We start from the raw sequence: 5,167 nt of genomic DNA on the forward strand, positions 1-5,167 counted from the left end.
TCGGTTCGGTTTTGGGGGATTTCTTGAATCGAACCAATGCCATCGGTTTGGAAAATTTCCAAACCGGAACCGAACCGTTTGGGGGTCAAACCGATCTTGACCGGATCGGTTCGGTTCGGTTCACGGTTTATCCGATTTTCTTGAGTTGGATTGCTGCCTAAGTTATTCTTTTGGTCTTTGGTGTTATATTTCCGCCCATTTATTTACTTGGAACCACCCATTTTGGTTGGTCTCTTCTCTTTCTAGTTAAATACATTAGATTTGGGTGTGCCAAGTAAAGAAAATTGATATATATATATATATATATATATATATATATATATATATATATATATATATATGATTTATAACAAAAAATAAAAAAATGACAAAAATACCATCGGTCCATCGGTTCGGTTCGGTTTTTCCGGTTGAAATTTTTCCTAGACCGTGACCGAACTGATCCAAACAGTTTATGGAAAACCGAAACCGTGACCGAACCGATGCCACGAAAAACCGAACCGAACCAAACCGAAAGGCCCGGTTCGGTTTGGTTCGGTTTATCGGTTTAGGCGGTTAAATGTGCAGCCCTAATAATAAGATAAGGGAATTGACATCAGCACAACCATGTTTTGATATTTTCGCTAACCCATCTAGTCTTTTAGTATTTAAAGAGCTGTCAAAAGTTTATTACATTTTCCAATAATCTCTCACGCGTCAATTAAAAAAGAAAAGACAAGCTAGGTTTGTGCAAATTTTAAAATGATTGTGGTGATATCATTTCCCTAAGATAAAAAAAACCCTTGGATGAGACTGCTGTAAGGGGTGGAGACGGCCATGCCGACCCACCAACAACCCAATAAGATGGTGGTAAACACCTCCAGTCTTCTTTAGGATTGGAATCAGCTCCTATTTTCGTCCCCTTTTTCTTCCCGGGGTCAACTCTCTAATGTATTTATGACTAGGGGTGGACATGGTTCGGTTCTGGGTTTACCCAACCGAACTACAAACAGCCAGACAGGTATATATGGACTACAAACAGGCCCTATCAAATTATATGTGAACGGGTATATATGGACTACAAACAGGTATATATACCTGCATATCAAAGTTTTGGGCAATTCCTAATATACATTATCCAATGCATATCAAAGTTGGGATAATATTTATATATGGACTACAAACAGGCCCTATCAAATTATATATGAAGTTATGAACTACAAATTTGGGCAATTCCATATCCATTATCAATCCATTGTCAAATTTGGGATAACATTTATAAATGGAATAATGGACTACAAACAGGCCCTAATATCCATTATCCAGTGCAAAAATCAAATTAAACCAATTCCTCAAGTAAGTAGAGTCCGTTCTAAGTTCGGTTCTCGGTTCCGGGATCCCAAACCCAGAAACCGAACCAAATATCCCCGGTTCCAAATTTTCCGAACCGGAACCGAACCATATATAGCTGGAACCGAACCGACCAAATGTGCCGGTTCGGTTCGGTTCGGTTTGGTTCCCCGATTCGAACCGGAACCATGTCCACCCCTATTTATGACTATTCTTTTTACACAACAAGTGGTCTGGAGAAAGAAAAGGAGGCAAATATATCATTTCGCTAAGGCAGGCCGTTTGGATTGAAGAAATTTTCTAGAAGAGTTTGGAAAGAAATTTTTTTTCCAGAATTTCTTGGTTTTCCCTTGTTTGATCACATGATAAAAAAAATAAAAAAATTGAACCAGTGCAGTTTAGAATTTTTTAGAGGGATCTTCATTTGGTAATGATAGCCCTCTAAATAAACCATACCATATCATTTTCCTCTAAATCTTGGAAAGATTTAAAATTCTTAGTGTTAGGCCTGAAATCGGTAACAGATACATCAGTGACGTAAGAGCTGAGCTGGAAGACCCGAGGAGCTGAAGTGAAGGAGATAAGGAACTGAATCCTGGATAAGGAGCAAACGAGGTCAGAAGACCAACCCGGAGTGTTACTCCCGACAGGCCCTTCAACACTTAAGTCAGTATGAGCAGGAGTGCAAAGCTTGTTTTTAAGAGTGGTGGGTGAGAAGTTCTTACCCTTGGTTTGAGCTTTGAAAGCCCTTTTATAGAGGGTGGTTGGCTTACCTACGCCAGGACAGGTGTCAGCCTGTTATAGGCTTGAGTTTACCTACTCTGAGGTAATTACCATAATACCCATGGACAGGTGTCAGCCTATTATAGGTTGCTATTTTTATACCCCATCAGTTGCCCCCCAGTTCTCCAAGTCATTGTAGTGATTTCGGGAAGTGTGGTGAGTTATATTCTTGATCGGGGGGAGTCTATCCGACGAAGCCGTTTGTCCAGCCTAGAAATCAGTCCGGAAAATCTGTCTGTCCGGCGAAGCCGTTTGTCCGACCTGGAAATCAGTCCGGAAAAATCTGTCTGTCCGGCCTGGAAATCAGTCCGGAAATTTTGTCCGTCCGGCCTGTAAAAATCAGTCCGGAAAATCAGTCTGTCCGGCCTGGAAATCAGTCCGGAAAATCTGTTTGTCCGGCCTGGAAATCAGTCCGGAAAATCTGTCTGTCCTGCCTGGAAATCAGTCTGGAAATTATGTCCGTCCGGCCTGGAAATCAATCTGGAAAATCTGTCTGTCCGGCCTGGAAATCAGTCCGGAAAATCTGTTTGTCCGGCCTGGAAATCAGTCCGGAAAATCTGTCTGTCCGGCCTGGAAATCAGTCTGGAAATTCTGTCCGTCCGGCCTGGAAATCAGTCTGGAAAATCTGTCTGTCCGGCCTGGAAATCAGTCCGGAAAATCTGTATGTCCGGCCTGGAAATCAGTCCGGAAAATCTGTTTGTCCGGCCTGGAAATCAGTCCGAAAAATCTGTCTGTCCCACCTGGAAATCAGTCTGGAAATTCTGTCCGTCCGGCCTGGAAATCAGTCTGGAAAATCTGTCTGTCCGGCCTGGAAATCAGTCCGGAAAATCTGTTTGTCCGGCCTGGAAAATCAGTCCGGAAAATCTGTCTGTCCGGCCTGGAAATCAGTCTGGAAATTCTGTCCGTCCGGCCTGGAAATCAGTCCGGAAAATCTGTTTGTCCGGCCTGGAAATCAGTCCGGAAAATCTGTCCGTCCGGCCTGGAAATCAGTCTGGAAATTATGTCCGTCCGGCCTGGAAATCAGTCTGGAAAATCTGTCTGTCCGGCCTAGAAATCAGTCCGGAAAATTTGTCTGTCCGGCCTGGAAATCACTCCGGAAAATCTGTTTGTCCGGCCTGGAAATCAGTCCGGAAAATCTGTCTATCCCGCCTGGAAATCAGTCTGGAAATTCTGTCCGTCCGGCCTGGAAATCAGTCTGGAAAATCTGTCTGTCCGGCCGAGAAATCAGTCCGGAAAATCTGTCTATCCGGCCTGGAAATCAGTCCCGAAAATCTGTTTGTCCGGCCTGGAAATCAGTCCGGAAATTCTTTCTATCCGACCTGGAAATCAGTCCGGAAAGTCTGTCTGTCCGGCCTGGAAATCAGTCCGGAAATTCTGTCCGGCAAAGCATTCTGTCTGGCTTGGGCCGGACTGATTTTTGTCGCGTAGCGGACGCGCCATATTCTGTCCGGCTTGAGCCGGACTGATTTTTGTCGTGTAGCGAATGCTCCATATTCTGTCCGGCTTGGGCCAGACTGATTTTTGTCACGTAGCGGATGCGCCATATTCTGTCCGGCTTGGGCCGGACTGATTTTGTCGCGTAGTGAATGCGCCATATTCTGTCCGGCTTGGGCCGGACTGATTTTGTCGCATAGCGAATGCGCAATATTCTGTCCAGCTTGGGCCGGACTGATTTTTGTCGCATAGCGAATGCGCCATATTCTGTCCGGCTTGGGCCGGACTGATTTTGTCGCGTAGCGAATGCGCCATATTCTGTTCGGCTTGGGCCGGACTGATTTTTGTCGCGTAGCGAACGCTCCATATTCTGTCCAGCTTGGACCGGACTGATTTTCTTGCCGGGCACAATCGCTTTAAGAGCTGTCCCTTACACGAGCACTTCACGGGTGCCCTTAGCCCTTGGAGATACGCGCGTATTTATTCACACCCTTGCCTCGAAGTGTGTGTTCGTCATTAATGAAAGACATGTGGCACCATTCAAGGGCCCTCGAAGTGCGTGCCTTTCATTAAATGCGAACCGCCTCAGCTGAGGCTTATAAAAGGAGATTTTTACCTTTCACATTTCACTTTTACTTTCGCTCCCTCTTTTTCTTTCTTTCTTGCTCTGCCTGCTCGGCTCGGTTAGCTCGAGGTTGTGGTCGTCCGCGGATTTAGGAGCTTTTCTCTGTTTTGTCCGGTAATTTTCTTGAGCGCATCTTTTAGTCGTTTCTTTTCCTGCTTTCATGTCCCGTAGTAACTCCAGCTCTGAGTCCGGTTCGGAGTCTGGTTCAGGGGAATCATCTTCCAGTAGCTCAGGGTCTAGTTCGTCAGGGAGGGCCCAAAATAATTCGACCAGGACTTCCGGACCAATAATGGCAAGTCCCGATGTTAGAGTAGAGATCGTAGATAGTGATGACGAGGTGAATCTAAACGAGGTGATTTTGGATTTGAACACAACTCCGCCCCCAACGGATAGTTATCTCCGGGCAGAGGGGAGTGTTGGTAGTGACGCCGCCGAGGCGTCCACAACATTTCTCCCTGGCCGAGCCATTGAGGTCATAGCTAGGGCCCTGATGGACGCCAATCCAAAATACAACGTGCGGGCTCTTTACGAGGAGAATTACCTTGACGAGTCCATGATGAGGGACATTAGGGATAGGTACTGTGTTCCCCCAAGGTTTGGGCTGAGGGAGGCGATAGAGGGAGATAGGGCTTGCAACGAAAGCTCCGACGTCTGCATATACGATGAGTCGTTGAGGGCCGGGCTCAGGTTCCCTCTGCTCCCGTTCTTTATCACTGTCCTTCAATATTACGGGTTGGCTCCGGCTCAGGTTGCGCCGAACCCGTGGAGGACGCTGACCGGGTTCGTATACCTTGTCCAGGGCCGGCTTCAGAGAAACTTGTCTGTGTCTTTGTTCCGCGCGTGTGCGCACTTGAAGAGGCATAAGGACGGGGGTTGGGTTTACATTAGCCAGCGCCCGGAGGTGAAAATGATCACTGGCATTCCCTCTTCCATACAATTATGGAAGAACCTGTTCTTCTACGTCGAGGACAGGGAGTCCACCGAGCCCTGGCCGGT

Source organism: Tasmannia lanceolata, unplaced genomic scaffold, assembly GCF_043159265.1.
Source record: "Tasmannia lanceolata isolate RefF3 unplaced genomic scaffold, GAP_Taslan_0.1 ptg000037l, whole genome shotgun sequence".
In the NCBI taxonomy this organism is placed as follows: domain Eukaryota; kingdom Viridiplantae; phylum Streptophyta; class Magnoliopsida; order Canellales; family Winteraceae; genus Tasmannia; species Tasmannia lanceolata.